The sequence below is a fragment of the Schistocerca cancellata genome, unplaced genomic scaffold (genome assembly GCF_023864275.1).
Source record: "Schistocerca cancellata isolate TAMUIC-IGC-003103 unplaced genomic scaffold, iqSchCanc2.1 HiC_scaffold_1096, whole genome shotgun sequence".
Taxonomy (NCBI): Eukaryota; Metazoa; Arthropoda; class Insecta; order Orthoptera; family Acrididae; genus Schistocerca; species Schistocerca cancellata.
In genome coordinates this window covers 443,884-461,556 of record NW_026047095.1, presented here as the reverse complement: position 1 = coordinate 461,556, position 17,673 = coordinate 443,884, and the positions used below count along the sequence as shown (strand labels likewise).

Sequence of the window (17,673 nt, the reverse complement as noted above, 5' to 3'; positions counted from 1 at the left end):
TCTCCACGAGGAAGCGGATATCGTCCCCCTAAAGACGACCATACGCAACAACGCGCGGCGGCTCTATGAGGAAGTGGATGCCTTGCGGGACACTGTCCATGGGTTACGCCACGTTGGGACCACACTTCCACGCCGCTAGCATCGATATCCCATTCCCCTAACCATCCTAGAGGAATCGGATTCCGACCATGGCTAACGATAGGTCTGGCACGCCCACCACGGACGCATCATTTGGCGGGACTAGCCCCATTCTACGTCCAATACTTTCTAACCACACCCGCCCACGTTAGGCTAAATTTTTCTGCCTGACTCATGTAATACTGTCACCGTGAGAGGGTGGTACGGGACTACAAGTCCCACCGCCACACCTCCAAAGTGAATTGCAGTGACACAGTCACTGCCCTGTGGATAAATTTACTGCCTCACCAACACAGTTAGACCGCAATAGACCGGTGATGCTGTGTAGTAACATATCACATAAAAAAAATTATTATTGCTGCATGGGCCACGATTACGCAACAACGCGCGGCGGCTCTATGAGAAAGTGGTGCCTTGCGGGACACTGTCCATGGGTTACGCCACTTTGGGACCACACTTCCATGCCGCTGGCATCGACATCCGGTTCCTCTGGCACGCCCACCACGGACGCATCATTTGGCGGGACTAGCCCCCATTCTACGTCCAATGCTTTCCAATCATACCTGCCCACGTTAGGCTAAATTTTTCTGCCTGACTCATGTAGTACTGTCACCGTCAGAGGGTGGTACGGGACTACAAGTCCCACCGCCACACCTCCAAAGTGAACTGCAGTGACCCAGTCACTGCCCTGTGTATAAATTTACTGCCCCACCAACACAGTTAGACCGTAATAGACTGGTGATGCTGTATTGTAACATATCACAAAAAAAAATATATTGTTGCAACAGATGAATAGAGTTAGCAGTTGGAGAAGAATGTGGGTTGAAGTAGTTACTTGTGGTCCACAGCAGTCCACCCACCACACCGCCGCACCACACCGAACTCCGAGCTATTGGTCGGCTCGGCCCCCAGCGGACCCACACGAGGAACGTCTCATACCAGACGAGTATAACCCCAAAGGTTGGCGTGGTTATTATGGTGTTTGCGTACGTGGAGACAGTGTTTGCGCATCAATCGCCGACATAGTGTAACTGAGGCGTAATAAGGAGAACCAGCCTTCCATTCGCAGAGGCAGTAAAAATCCACAGTCTACCTGGCACACCGGACCTCGACAGAAATCCACTGGGTGGATTCGTGTAGGAGACTGGCATTCCTTGCTCCTCGGTAAGCAGTGAGTTAGACTGCACGGCTAGCCCAGAGGGCTATGATGACCTTATGTGTTGGCGAGGCACGCAGGAGCTTGAGGCAGCAGGGGGACGGCAGGCCAGCAGGTGGCCACGACAGAGCAGCAGTGTCAGCGCACAAGTACATCAGTCTCAGTGGCACCAGGTGCACAGTGTTAGCAATCTCAGTTGTGCACCAGCCTGTTTGGTATAAACGCAACGATTATCCTGTAGCTAGCTATGAGTCAAGTACTGGAGGCACCGAAGTACAGACTGATAATATACAGCTCACTCCCATGCAGGTGACAACATGCAGTAGAAAGTAGGTGGAAAGCACCAGTGTTGTATATCAGATTGACTGACTCACATTGGGCAATGGAGGCCTTCATGGAATAGGCAAATGTCAATGACAGATACTGCAGAGTCTCGAAGGGCAATATTTTTACCAGCTTCCCTCGGTGTTATTACGAAAAGTCACTCCTTTCAGTCATGTGTAGGGCACAGGCAGCAAGCACCAGGGCCCAGTGTGTCGTAACCATGCTCTCCACAGCACAGAGTGAAAGTTTCTGCCATGCTGACTAAGGACCTTTCTGGCTCCGCCAGCGGGATTTAAAAGGCAGCGGACTGCAAGTTGAGAAACGAGCTTGGTTAGCTGATGGCTGTAAGACTCCTCATCCATTTAGATCATTTGGTCCACAGATCCGCCAGCTTCTGTCATATCTCTGATGACTTGTGTATTTCATAGTACATCTACAATTGTTTTAAATTTTATACGATTTTCGTTCCAGCTCCTCTGGAACGAATCCAGTCCAGGTCTCAATGAGCAATGGCTGATACAGGTAACGACTGGATACTCCATGACCAGCCACAGTGTGTCAAACTGCATGTGGTCTGGAAGAGCATACTTCTTGTGATACAGACATCGTCATTCCTCGGATTTGCTTGGTTGACCTCGGAAGTACCCAGTACAAAACGACATTTCTGTTACTATTGCGATGTGGCATTTTACAGTTGGCATAACTCTCTTCAGTTCAGCAGATTCATAGGGTCAGCACTGTTTACTCTTAGCTGTATATTCGTCGGATGAAGGTCATTCACAGGTCGTCGGATCGTTCGCACAAAAAGAAACAGTCTAAAGATATATCGTCATAAGCCTTAAAAATTGAATTACAGAAGAGAGAGATGAGAATAATCAGCATGTATTATGCTGTCGCATAATGGACGATTACTAAAATTTTTCTGTGAGACATTACAACAAGAAGTAGAAAGTATCAAAGATTTAGTTGACAATGGAAGAACAAGGAATTACAAAGATCGACAGACAGTTCCATGTTTGTGCACATCAAGAAGCACTCTGTGCTAAATTTATAGGCGTGGAGCATTTGGTAGCACTGGTGTTATGAATGCTAAATTTTTTGAAATCGCACTCAGTGTTTCATTGTCGGTTGCAACAGTTTTCGATGGAGCTGCACAAAGAATATGGAGAACTTATATATTACTATAAAGTACGTTGCCGAAGTCAAGGGGCATGACTGGAATATTTTGCGATTTAAAACCCGTTTTTATTGAATATATGAAGGAAAAATGAGTGTTAGGAACGCAAATTAGAACATCCGGAAAGGATTGTCGACCTTGCATTTTAAGTGGACGTGACTGCACAGTGTCCACAATAAGAAACTATAATGTGAGACGCATTTGCTTACATGGGGACGCACTTAAAAAGAAAATTGTATTGCAGCGCATTGTAGGAGGAACAAATCCTGACAAAAACTAAGTATATATCACTCTTCACTGATATTAAAGAATGTGTGAGGTTTGAATAATTCTTTGTGTCCTTGAAAGAATTGGAAAAATATTTCTCTAAATGTATTGAGGAATTTTCCATCCCACATCTGTTTTCGATCTGTTTTCTTCATTGTTTTCCATTTCAGTTGACAGTGCACCTGTGCATGTCCAGAAGTAACTGATTGACCCACGTATTTCCTGTTGTAAAGGCAACTCCTTTGATGTTAAAACTGTACAGGATGTGTACATAGTTTCCCTCAGGTAGGGTTTCTGTATCCCCATCGTGAAGTTGAAAATGTGCTACAGCTACAATATTTTGACCATCATATGTGTGAAACTAAATAACTCACGATTACATAGAAAAGACAGTGTGAAACTCTGAGAAATTGTCTGCATCTGTCGGTATGATAACATTCTTCAGTCGGCCATAAATAATTAAATAACCTTGAAAATCTGTTTTGTTTGTGATCTGTTATACTGAGAAATGTGAGGTATAAAACGAAGTCATTTGCTGTACGACTTAATCGTCATTTAAATGCAGCATGTTTGCCGTTTCCCCCCTCCTGACACAAAGACAATGTGGGGCAGTAGCGTGGCAAATGTACAGCCCAGCTGAGCGTTTGTAGCTAGAGAGCGCAGGCTCTAGCTTAGTTATAGATCACTAGCTCAATCATACCACCCGAGCTAGTTCATTCTGAAGAGCTAATGGTAGATCAATATGTAAATCATGTAATTCTTTTGGAAATACTATATCTGCTTTAAAAATATATCCACTTTTAACAGTATCTGATATTTCACTAATTTTTGTACAGTCAAAACGATTCTGTTCTTCTCATTCAAATCCACCAAATAGTAAGTATTGACTTATAGCATAAGTATATAAATAATTTGCATCTAACTATGCTGGATAATTTGTTATCTTTTTAATATGAAAACCCTTTTTGTATTTTTGTTTGCTTTAATGCATCTTTTACAATGCTGTGATATTCTTCCTCTTATTAATTTTTAAACATTAAAATCGTAATGTAATAATGTAATAAATCAAGTGGTTGTTTAGTAATTTTCAAAATTGCATCCCTAGATCATACTGGTGCAGTAAAATACCAAGATGGATCAAGACCATATGCTTTATACAAGTTCTTCAAAAGTTTTCCAATACATCAGACAATAATAAGACATCTGATTTAATATATAGATAATGATATTCATCCAGATTTTTAATATTAAATTTTTCCCTAACTAATATTGGACGTTTATAATTTCCATCACTTATTTCAAAGTCATTCAGTTTACTGTAAAATTCTACCTTTGCTGGTAATTGTGCATCTTCAAATTTGGTCCAAGTATCCATGTACTCATATGGATATACACTTTTTCTGATCACTATATCGAATAATTCTTCTGCGAAAAATGTTTCAATATTTTCCATTTGATCTCATTTCATGAAAGTCTGCCATGTCAAGAAGCCATATATTTAAATGCGTCAATATATTTCATTTTAAAATTTATTGTTGTCTTACCAAAACTAATGTGTCTGTCTTCATTTTTTGATGTTAAATTTGTTTCATTTTATCATAACCAAGTTATTTCACAAACAGATTCGAATCATATCCTGGTTATTTGTGTAAATTAATTACTACAGAATTTAGATGTTTTAAATGCAACTTTCATTTATTACATAATGGAGTTCATACTTTCCAGTCAAATTTTTTGGTGAATAATGACAGTGAAACAATGTACATGTTTTCGACCTTGCATATCATGATTGTTCTTCAGGACTTAATGGTTTTATTTCTTCAGCTTCAGAATAAATCCTTCCAATTTCTGCAACTTCTTTTTCTATACAATTCAATAAATCTTCTATGACAATTTGGGCCTCTATAAAGAACAACATCTTTATTATCTCCGTTTATACATTTATATAATAACAGATCCACTTGATCGAACTTTTGATATTGCATTGTATATGAATTATCTGGATTTGGTTAACAGCTGTCCATTTCAATAGTAAACTCTCAGCATCAGCATAAATAATGAATACAACTTTCTGTACTTGCTGATAATTTTTGAAACTTTAATAGCAATATTCCTCTGACATTTCTACTTTTAATGGTTTGATAAGTAAAAGGCTCATTGTGTGACTATCTAATCCTTATTTATTAGAGAAATGGAGTGTACATCAATAAAAAATAAATTTTATTTCTTCATGTTTATTAATTTGACTTGAAACAAGCCTATATAGATATTTTATACAACAATAGTGTGAATAAATTCCTTCCTTGAACTAAAGAATATTTACATGATTCTCTGTCTTACTTCCCGTAATTTTAAGTGGGTACACTTGATATTTTTCATCACTCTAGACGTTGACAGATACATTTGCTTTGTTTCCAGTTTTTGGAATACGGTCAACCACTACAGGAAACTCAATATTTTCAAGTTTGTGATCAAGATCAACACAAACATTTTTATATTTTGTTACTGTTTCAGAATTTTTATCTAGAGGATATAAACAGACTTTATAGACCACAGATAACATTTCTGATCTAAATTTTTTACATTAATTATTTGTATGAATCTGTGTAAATTTTACATTGAATGTGTTTTTGTGACATAATTGTCGAATTGTATTAGAATACTCACATAGTCATGTTTTGTCCTATATAATTTTTTTTTATTATTGACTAGTGACTGCATCAGACCTTTTGTATCTACTATTCTTCTACACTTTAACTGAATATAGCATTTAGGTTCTTTAAAAATATTATGTAATTATTTATTAAATTGTTTAATTAAAGATTCTGTTTCTTAGACAAATGTTTGCTTCTACTTTACTTTTTATTTTTTCTAAATTTATCTGACTATTAATCAAGCCACCTTTAGGCTGTGTCATAATTCCAAATATGACCATTTATTAAATTTAAAATACCATTAAAGTTATAATTCATGTGTAATAGTTTCGAAACAAATAAACACAATTGACCACAAATTACTTCATCAAAAATTTTATCCTCTCATTATTGTGAGTGCCAGAATGATCAAATTTACTTTAATTAACTACCCTTGGAGTTAGAATACATTTGTCAATCAATAATGTCGTTTTTCCACAACAGCTTGATCATATAACTGCACATCAAATAGAATTTGGTGAAAGTTTACAATGCTTACTGCTTTGATTCCTTTTATCGAGTTCTTATTTTTTGACTCGGATGTATAATTTCTTTAAATAAATTTTTATTAATACACTTGGAATGCAGTCAAGATTCCTTCATTTGCCATAGTAGATTATTTCAGTTAATTGGTGAGTCTTCTATTCTTAGAAAAGGATATCTGTTGCAATAAGAGTAGCTGATAAACATTTTGTTAAATTACTTATATTCTTCTCCAAATATTATATTGAAGAATACTAAACTGTGTTGTAATGGAGAAATGAAAGAAATTCCTATAGGTCAGTACAGTTTAAGAAATTAATCAAAATTATTCATTTCAAAAATGCAAATATCCATATTAAAGCAAACAAAATTTAAAACAGAACTGTTATCAAAAGTGATGTAAAATTATACATGCCTACATATAAGATAGTATTGTTAGTATATTAGGATTTAGTGACCAGGTTGTTGAAGCTAAAGAAAACAGCATTGCTAAAGAAGGTCGTAAAATTATTCGTTTTCAGTTGATTAATATAAATTCGAATTTGATTGATTGATTGTTTCTTCAACATACGATTCTTTTCATACAGAAACTAATGTAATTACTTCATTTAAACCAAATACTGATTTTGGAAGACCAGTATTTTAATAACAACATTATCCTGTAGGTGTTAGTATTTTTCACCCTCTTCAAGATTCAGAAATTGCAATAACTGATGAAAATGACTATCTGACTTACTTTAATGGTGCTTGTGTAACAGTTATTACAATAAAGTCTTAATAAATTTTATCCTTAATAAATCTTGAACTAAACCGATAGTTATCAGCTTTACTCATTTCCTGTGAATGATGTGGGATTTCAAATAAAATTAAAGATGTTGTGATGGGGTGTGCACTTAGCGACATACCCTCCAACTCAAAGTTGAAATATTAAACGTTTTTGCTGATTTCGTTGTCTGGGGGCGGGGATACGTAGTTGCCACATTACAAGCCAAATTCTGCTGAGTCTACAGTGAACAATATGAATATACACATAAATCGAATGGTCAAAGGTTCACTATTTTGTTGTTGTTGTTGTGGTATTCAGTCCATAGACTGGTTTGATGCAGCTCTCCATGCTACTCTATCCTGTGCAAGCTTCTTCATCTCCCAGTACCTACTGAAACCTACATCCTTCTAAATCTGTTTAGTCTAGTCATCCCTTGGCCTTCCTCTCCGATATTTTACCCTCCACTCTACACTCCAATACTAAATTGGCGATCCCTTGATGCCTCAGAATATGCCCTACCAACTGATTCCTCTTCTAGTCAAGTTGTGCCACAAATTTCTCTTGTCTATAATTCTACTCAATACCTCCTCATTAGTTATGTGATCTACCCATCTGATCTTCAGCATCCTTCTGTAGCACCACATTTCGGAAGCTTCTATTCTCTCCTTGTCTAAACTATTTATCATCCAGGTTTCACTTCCATACATGGCTACACTCCATACAAATACTTTCAGAAACGATTTCCTGACACTTAAATCTAAACTCGATGTTAACCAATTTCCCTTCTTCAGAAACGCTTTCCTTGCCATCAGGCTACATTTTATATCCTCTCTACTTCGACCATCATCAGATATTTTGCTCCTGAAGTAGCAAAACTCCTTTACTACTTTAAGTGTCTCATTTCCGAATCTGACACCGGCAGCATCAACTGATTTAATTCGACTACATTCCATTATCCTCGTTTTGCTTTCGTTGATGTTCATCTTACATCCTCCTTTCAAGACATTGTCCATGCCGTTCAACTGCTCTTCCAGGTTCTTAGCTTTCTCTGACAGAATTACAATGTCATCGGCGAACCTCAAAGTTTTTATTTCTTCTCCATGGATTTTTAATATCCACTCCATATTTTTCATTTGTTTCCTTTACTGCTTGCTCAGTTTACATATTGAATAACATCAGGGATAGGCTACAGCCCTGTCTCACTCCCTTCCAAACCACTGCTTCACTTTCATGCCCCTCGACTCTTAAAACTGCCATCTGGTTTCTGTACAAATTGTAAATAGCCTTTCGCTCCCTGTATTTTACCCCTGCCACCTTCAGTATTTGAAAGAGAGTATTCCAGTCAACATTGTCAAAAGCTTTCTCTAAGTCTACAAATGCTAGAAATGTGGGTTTGCCTTTCCTTAATCTATTTTCTAAGATATGTCGTAGGGTCAGTATTGCCTCACTTGTTCCAACATTTCTGCGGAATCCAAACTGATCTTCCATTCGTCTGTAAAGAATTCGTGTGAGTATTTTTCAGCCATGGCTTATTAAAATGATAGTTCGGTAATGTTCACATCTGGCAACCACTGCTATCTTTGGGATTGGAATTATTATATTCCTCGTGAAGTCTTAGGGTATTGCTCTTGATATTGCTCTTGATATTCATGCAAGTCGTCCTGTTTTCTCCAAAGGTATCATTAATTTTCCTGTAGGCAGTATCTATCTTACCCTTAGTGATATGTGCCATTCTTACATTTATCTTATAGCCATCCCTGCTTAGCCATTTTGCACTTCCTGTCGACCTCATTTTTGAGACGTTTGTATTACTTTTCGCCTGCTTCATTTACTGCATTTTTGTATTTTCTCCTTTCATCAATTAAATTAAATATCTCTTCGGTTACCCAAGGATTTTTATCAGCCCTAGTCTTTTTACCTACTTTATCCTCTATCTATACTATCTTAACGACTTTAAATGATGATTACAATAGCAGAAGTACTTTTGACAATGTGGTATATTTCTGCAAAACACTTATTGGTGTCGAAAGTCCAGCAATTGAATAAAATATATCTTGAATAACAGGGAAACAATAGATTCGTACTGCACGTAATCAGTTATGAACGACAACGTAGCTCACGAAATATTCACTTCTAAACGCATATTACTTCTTCAGTGCAGAAACCTCGGAGGCCGGCCGCGGTGGCCGAACGGTTCTAGGTGCTTCAGTCCGGAACCGCGCGACTGCTACGGTCGCAGTTTCGAATCCTGCCTCGGGCATGGATGTGTGTGATGTCTTTAGGTTAGTTAGGTTTAGGTAGATCTAAGTTCCAGGAGACTGATGACCTCTGATGTTAAGTTCCATAGTGCTCAGAGCGATTTGAACCATGTTTTTTTTGAAACCTCGGTAATCACACAAGTTTACAAATCCGCACTCTCAAGTATTTATATCTCACGCGACCATGCGCAAACTGCTCCACACTCAAACTCTCTCTCGCCACCGTGCGTCTCTCACACCATCCTGTCCCAGACTCCCCCATGTCCTGTGCTGTACTCTTCTCCCACTTCCATCAAGTCTCCCCATTCAAGAGCGCTGTGATTGGCTAGAGCGCTCCCATCATGTCTTCAAGACAACACATATTCACAAACAGAATGAAACACATTCGAAGTACTGGATTTGCATTTAAATAACTTGAAATTAAATCAATATTACTACTGCTGGATTATAAACACCCACTAAGATATATTACTAAATACATAAACAAATTCAATAAATAGATATATCAAAGGAAAAGCAAGCAAAATCAGGACAGTAGCCTAGTGTCTCTGTGCTTCCTACAACACGGCAAGTATTTGACCATTTTCTTTTTGAATAGTATATATCGGATATAAGCAAAGACGCAGCTGAACAAATTTATTTTTAAGCATGCTGCTACCGTTTTTTCGTGTAACTGTGGAGTACTTATGGCCTGCCGCGATCGATAGTAGTTGGCCACTTTGACCTCCAATAACTCATGTACTATTTATGTTACTTGCCTGTAATTTATCCCTTTTGAGGTTTACACTAACAGCTTTATAAAGAAATGTCGCTCGATGCAATCGGATGAATTGTTTATATTTTGGAAATTCGTTGCTGGGTATTACTTGTATAACTTACAGTCAGATACGAAACTTTAAATTAATGAAGATTGTGAAAATCTGATTATACCTTCAGAATCAACGTGCTAATAATGGTAATGTACATGTTTTTTTCGAGGTATCATGATTCATGTGGCTACTACTGATTTCTATACAAACTATAAAATGTTTGCCATTAAGGTTTCACAAAGTCCACCATCTTTGGCACTCCCAGCGTGTCTCCTTCATAACCACAACGTCAGCATGGAATTCCAAGCCACACAGCTGGACCAAGTGCTGGGGCAGCACATTATGCTCAGCAAACATTCGACACCACGTGGCTGCTGATGGCCCTCATCCCACTGAGAGACCCCAGCATGGCCACGCCAATACCAAACTTAAAATATTTTCAGGGTGCCACAACTCGCCCGTTACCTAACAATGAGAAAACAAATACTTTAAATGCGCCCAAAAATGATACAGAGATTTAAATCAGTATTGGTAATGGATGGCTTCATACGAATCATGCACAAATATACTCAAACTTTAGAATTGTTATAACTAATCCAGATGGATCAGCATCAGATTTTCCAACAAATGACATAAAATTTAATAAAAAATTGATTGGTAATTATGTGATAAAACCGTTTGATTTTGACCATTAAGAAAGGAAATAATATTTTATCTATAATCGAACTTCATTTTATTTCATCAACAGCTGTGTTATATTTGACTAAATCTGTTACTGATGAAATAAGCTTGGAAGGTCAGATTCTTAATAATGGAGAAATAAGGAGTGAGAAAAATGAGGTAATTTTTTACAGTTTATAGAGAAATTAGGTGCAAAAGAGATATATCAGTAATTTTTTCTAGGTTGTGTAGCTCTGGAGATGCAATTCTTAGACAGCCTGATTATAACATTGCCAGAGTTGAAATTGAAGATACACTTCCTAAGGAAACAGAAATTGTAATAGAATCGTGTACCAGTTGTTAGTAGTAGTAGTAGTAGCAGTAGTAGTTTTCTTATTTATCTTTAGATCTCTTTTTACAAGTATATAGCACATGTCATAGTATTTACAAGTTTAGACCTATTTAAAATAAGCTAATTCGTACACACATACCTTTACAGACTTCTAGTTAGAGACAATCATTAGATTTAATCCTGGTATACAATACTCTTTTTACAAATAACTTATTAAATATATAATTCCACATTGTTCACTCATATCTCACTGGCAGTCACTGCACACAGTATACACACATTCTTTCATAGCATTTTACTAACTACACATACAAACAAACACTTATATGCACGAACACACACACACACACACACACACACACACACACACACACAAACGCACACTGGTGATAGCTAGGCCATTTTCTGTACCGAACCTCCGATTAGCGATTCTGAAAAACTGAGTCAGCATATCTCGATAATTAAGGAGCTATTGAGCTCAGAAAGAAAAAGGGGTGTTAGTATTGTGCCATGCATATCTTGGGGTTTAAGTTTCTCTAGAAAAGGAAAAAAGAAGGAAAAAACATAGTGTGAAGGTGTTATGTGGAATGTTGAATATTTTATAATCATTATTATTATTTATTTGTACAACATTTTTTAGCCTCAGCTTTATCTAAGTAATTCACTAACGTATAAAACGTATTGCATAGCAGGTACTTTTTAGATGCCTTTTTGAAATAAGTGTATTTTAGCAATTTATTTAATCTCTTTTGGTAATTTATTGCACAATTTTATCCCTTGCTAGAAAATGTATAAAAAGTGTTGCATAACAGCTACTTTTTTGATACGTTTTTAAATAAGTGTACTTTTGCAATGTCTTTAATCACTTTTGGTAATTTGTTGCACAGTTTTATCCCTTGCTAGAAAATGCTGTTTTGAGTTTTATGTTTATTTTTTCTTGGCAAATGTAAGTTGAGTCTAACTCTTGTTCCTTGGTCATGGACAGAGCTGTTTCTGCAGTAATTATCAATGCTACTTTTGATATGTACAACTAACTGGTAAATGTATTCACTTGGAGCAGTTAAAATCCCCTGTGTTTTGAACATAAATATGAACCAGCTTATGAGTCAGAACAACTAGAAAATATTCTAAAATGTCAAAAATTTCTGATATTTTTTTATGAACTACAGAATGTAGAAATTGCAGGATTGAGTAGTAAGAAAAATTTTGGACTTTATATCACAAGTTACCATAGCTCTGCAGAATTGGATATGCTTTATTTCGTGTAGGTTACATTTCAGACAAATCGTAAAAATAATCATTTACTATACTCTTCATTATTCGAACACATTCAGCTACAATATATATTCCTGAAATTTTGAAGAAATTAAATATTCCAATGGAGATGTGGAATATTAATGCTCCTCAAAATTTTCTCAGAGCATATGGTGCTGTCTTGATTGTAAACGAGTTATGGGACTCATATCAGTCACTGACATAACTTCATACAACTCCTTAACGAACTATTCTATCTATAAGACTAACATGACTTGGAGAAAGAATACTGCATCGTCCAGAAAACGAATATGAAACTTTGTGCAAATTTTAATGAAAAAATTCCTACAGATATTTTAGCGTATGTAACAATGTCAAACCTCTTAACCGAGTATGTAGACTGAAGGATTTGGGACATTACCTCACGAAGTTATCAAAGCGTCAGTGGTGTGGAGGAGAGCTAACCATTTGACAAAGCTTTTTTATTCTCGCTTCTGTGTGACTCCTCACCATGCCACAGGTGGGCTTAAGAGTGGATTGTGTGTTTCAGCCTAAAATATAGGAGGACTCTGTTACATGAGAGACAGGCCTCCGTGATGTGCTGATGTAAAAAGGAACTGGAGGCCAGAAGCGCTGTCTATAGGAATAACTGAGTGGAAGGTTTTCGATAGTCAACCTTTTGCACTTTTTGAAAATGAATTTTTAAATTAATTTCATGATATTGCATTCACTCTGTGAAAATTTTGGACTTTTTGATACTTTTTTACATTCGCCATAGTTCATTTTATTTATTTTCTTGCATTCAAATTTTATAAAAAATAATAAATTTATGTTGTTAGGTTACTTTTTGAATGAAAAAATAATTATTTTGAAAATTGGTGAATGTGATACAAAAAATATTAATTTTTATTAATTTTCTGAAGAGTTTAAGGTAAAATATAATATTTTAAATTAAATTATGTCAGTTAGACCTGAAAATTGGATTATAATAGCTAGAAAGTGTACATGCTAGGTAAGATCTAGTCAGATTGGTCACGAGGTATGAGTGAGATGGTGAGCTAGAACTGAGTTAAAACTTACACTTTCTAGCTACTAGTGCTATGGCACTCATGACAGGGCATGGCTCATGAACTGAATGCTTGTCCAGCCTCGACCTATCCTCTTGGGATGACCCACTTGCTGAGTATGTGGTGTAGAAGGAGCTCAGGTAAGTAAATATTATATATATATAGAAGGGTTTTGTGGGCGTACGACACTAAGGTCCTCAGCGCCCGTTCAGTATCATAGTGAGACGGGTGTCAAGAAAAAAAAACTCAGAACATTTACATCAGGAATGTAAACGGTTTCCTGCTGTAGATAGATGTAGGCTGCACAAACTAGAACCAGAAGCAAAGTGGCACTTGAAGCTGAGACGCCATTCAATTTCATTCTTTTTTGTATCTTCTGAGATACTGCTGTATTTGCATAAATATTTGCTCCATGCTAAAACATCACATCAGTGATGCTACCAACTTTTCCAGAGAACTGATTAGTATCAGATCCAAGCTACTGTTCAGTAAGGTGAGACAGTATTTACAAAGATTTATCAGGCAAATACACTACTGGATATGTCAGGTTCTGAATCATAGCCCTTGGTACTGTTGCTGGTAGGCCAAAAGTTAGTCCCAAAATGTCACACGAAATACAGCTTATTAATACACTGCTACCTCCAATCATTCTGTTTCCCTACATTGCCCTCCCTTGTAACAACTTGCGATAACCTCCACTGATATGTATAGGGAATGTTCCCAGTGTTGATATGCCTCTAGGAAATATGGTTGCAGTTCAATGATGACCCACGAGAACTTTCCGATCCTGTAGCTACAAACCATAATTGTGTTTTACACTTTCCTGTAGCAATTTGGATCATCCAGATTAGGAGTTCACAAAATCCACTGTGCTAGAGGGAGTTGTAGAGGGCAAAAACTGCAGAGGAAGACAGAGATTGGAATACATGCAGCAAATAATTGAGGATGTAGGCTGCAAGTGCTACTCTGAGATGAAGAGGTTGGCACAGGAGAAGAATTCGTGGCTGGCCTCATCAAACTAGGCAGATCACTGATTACTCAAAAGAAAGGTCCGTCTTCCGATGCCAACGGCCTGTCATTGTACGATTTCGGCCCGGCGATTAGTTGTGCGTAGAGGTGCTCGGAAACAGGGCGAGTGAATGCGTCGTAAGGGAGGATGGCTCTCCTGGTTGAGAACAAGTGGACACGGCCCATTTCCTACCTAGTGCGGACCTTGTTGAAAAGGTTGAGAAACCGTGAGCGCCAGTTCACATATTTCTCTAGATACACACCAAGATAGTTGACTGTACCTGGAAGCCTAAGTGGCGTATCACAGAGGATTACTTGTATATCTTAATCCTCTTGTTCGGGCTTTAGCGTGGAGGTATCTGTGACGTAACAAAGTTATGTGTGTGTGTTTGGAGTTCACGGGCGCTCATCAGCGAGGTTATCAGCACCCTTACAAATGCTGGAATAAATAAATGTGGGTAAAATGCTTAAAAGGACTGTCACACCATGAGAAGTAAATCTACAAAATGACACTTGCTCATTTACTCCCATAACTCTCGAGTTGACCTATAATATTACTCTCTCACTCACCGTAAAAGAACTGAGAAACTGTGAAAAGTACGACAGCGGCATTAAAAAATAAGTAAAACTACAGAGGAGCTAAAATAATGGTGAAGGGAAATGTGACTGGCTGGCCACTTACAAAAACGAAAGTGAGACAGTCACCTTGTTAACACATGTCCTTAATATATTCCGAAACACGTTAGACGTATCACAAAATCTCTGACCCCATTCTTTTGTACATCACTTATAACAGAGGGCACATCTGTCGGTAAATCTCTTGCTGCCCTCTGGTCTGAAAATAAAAGGCTGTCTAATAAAATTTGGTGCACAGTAATCTGTACGCCACAAGCAGCACACATTGGAGGGTCGTCTCGCTAGAGCAAGAGGCATCATAGGGCTGTGGCCTAATACGAAGATGGTGTGGCTGGGAGGAGATACGCTACGACCGCGTTTTGGGCTTTACTGGACGGAGCTTGTTGTCTGTCACTTCCAGTCACTGATCCTCCAATCGACGTATGACTATACCTTAAAACCGAGGTGACAGCATGGAGACGGACGGCCCACTCAACAAACTCGAACTGCCACATTGGCTTTTAATCAGCCCTTTCATTCCACGTAATACCCACATGCCCTGGTACCTTCATATAGCCAAAGGAGGGCCTCCTGGATATTCTGATTTACTTTAGCTGCTGGTTACAAGTGTTGCAGAGAGCGAAGGGCATTCAGGAAATCGGTGCAGATAAAAAAATATTGCACCTGTAATACATTTCGCCTTCTCCAGTGTCTGCAAGACCACCTATAGCTGAGAACACATGAAGCTATCCAACTTTAGGACATATCGTGGGGAAACAACAGAGCAATGGAGTCCCCTAGTTTTAGACCCACCAGTTGTGGTGCTTAGTGAATGTATCATAAAAGAGTGTATTAAAAGCATGTGTACGAAATCTAAAATCACTCTAAGCCCTCTGCAGTACCTAGGGTGGCAAGTGGCTAAATACCGGGATTTGGTTCAAATGGTTCAAATGACTCTGAGCACTATGCGACTTAACTTCTGAGGTCATCAGTCGCCTAGAACTTAGAACTAATTAAACCTAACCAACCTAAGGACATCACACACATCCATGCCCGAGGTAGGATTCGAAGCTGCGACCGTAGCGGGCGCTCGTCTCCAGACTGGAGCGCCTAGAACCACTCGGCCACTCCGGCCGGCACCTGGATTTGGAATAGAACCACACCAAGTGGCGCCAGTTCATACTTCGCACAGATCCAAAGCGAGCTCGTTGAGCTTTGACGATTGATAAAGATGTGTTACATAGCTGGACGAGGAACGTTGAGGTATTCTGGTGAACTGGATGTAGCGAGGAATTTACATGCCATGAGGAGCTACTGCCCGATGGTGAGTGGCAGTTCCCCAGCCTCAGCACAGTCACTGCGTATGGTGCTGGTCCTGTAAGCGACCTTAGTGAGCCTAAGCCCCTCATCGATGATAATGTCAAAAATATTCAGATAAGAGGGCCTTACTCATCCACACACTGTGCTCCCAAAGCCCTATAAAAAGGAGCGGACGCGTCTTGTTCGCTCCCAGCACTTGTGAAGGAGGCACTTAAAGATGTTCAGTGCCTTCTGGGTCCTTGCCTTCAGGACCATTAGGTGGGGTAAACCTCGACAGTATGGAGTCAACAGTGAGACCCAGAAACCTCACTAAGTCTTTAAAAGGGAGAACGGAGTTCCACATACACAACTGACGAAAATTGAGATAAGACGTAAGCGATTAAAATGGATACACACACATACACACACACACACACACACACACACACACACACACACACTTCTCCACTGAAAAATGAAAATTCGTCTTGGCAGCCCACTCCTTTAACTTCCGCACTGCAGCTAAAGGGGATTGTGCGTCTGCCTTGATGCAGAACAACGGTTTTTATTTATTTTGTTATATTTACCAAACTAACTACAGCGACAATATCGTCATCGTCAGTGAATTCCATTCTTTATTCTAAAACACGCAAAAATAGCGTCGTGTGTACTGTTTAGTTCCGATCACTGTATTCTGTAAACAGTTTCATAATACCTTATTTACTTCAATCAGAGCACGGTTTCTATGTTTGTTGCCGTTATTTATGGCATTCTTTCTGCGTTTTTGCTGCCGTTCCTTCGGCACACAGCATGTTATTTGCAATTGTATCCGTGGCTGCTATTAACAAGTATGAAAAAGTGAACTTACATACGTCGTAAGGGCAATCGCAGTAGTGTTGCGGATACAGTTCTCCTGCGCACTAAGTTGTTACGTAATCTGTCATGTACTCACTTTCGCTGGTCGGCTTGCAGTTGCTTTTAAACACGGGATGACATAAATTTTGCATCTTGTTCGTAATTAAAAGATTACGCCAACGTACTGTTCGCGTGCGTCGCAACAATGTATTGCATATTCCGAGAAAGTTCTGAAAATTGTGGCGTGAGTTCTCACCATTTCCGTCCCTTATTGGGACCAAACAGAGCTTGTACATCACATGTGAAGTTCAAGCGGAGTCCTCGAAACACATTCCGACCTCCAATCAGTTGTTGTTTATTGAACTGTCCAGCCAAGTCAATATCAATTGCCTTCAATGCACGATACACAGGAACGCGCCGCCGCAAGCGACGTCGCCATGCACGTCGCCTAGGCATTGCTGTGGCACGTTAATACAGGTAAACGTATTGATA

General features: G+C 38.5%; 1 protein-coding gene across 2 annotated transcripts in view; it reads left to right on the top strand.

The window, feature by feature from the left end:
• Nucleotides 1-17,673, top strand: part of LOC126154581 (uncharacterized) — a 129,747-nt gene that overhangs the window by 49,037 nt on the left and 63,037 nt on the right. The gene's annotated exons all lie outside the window — the stretch shown is intronic.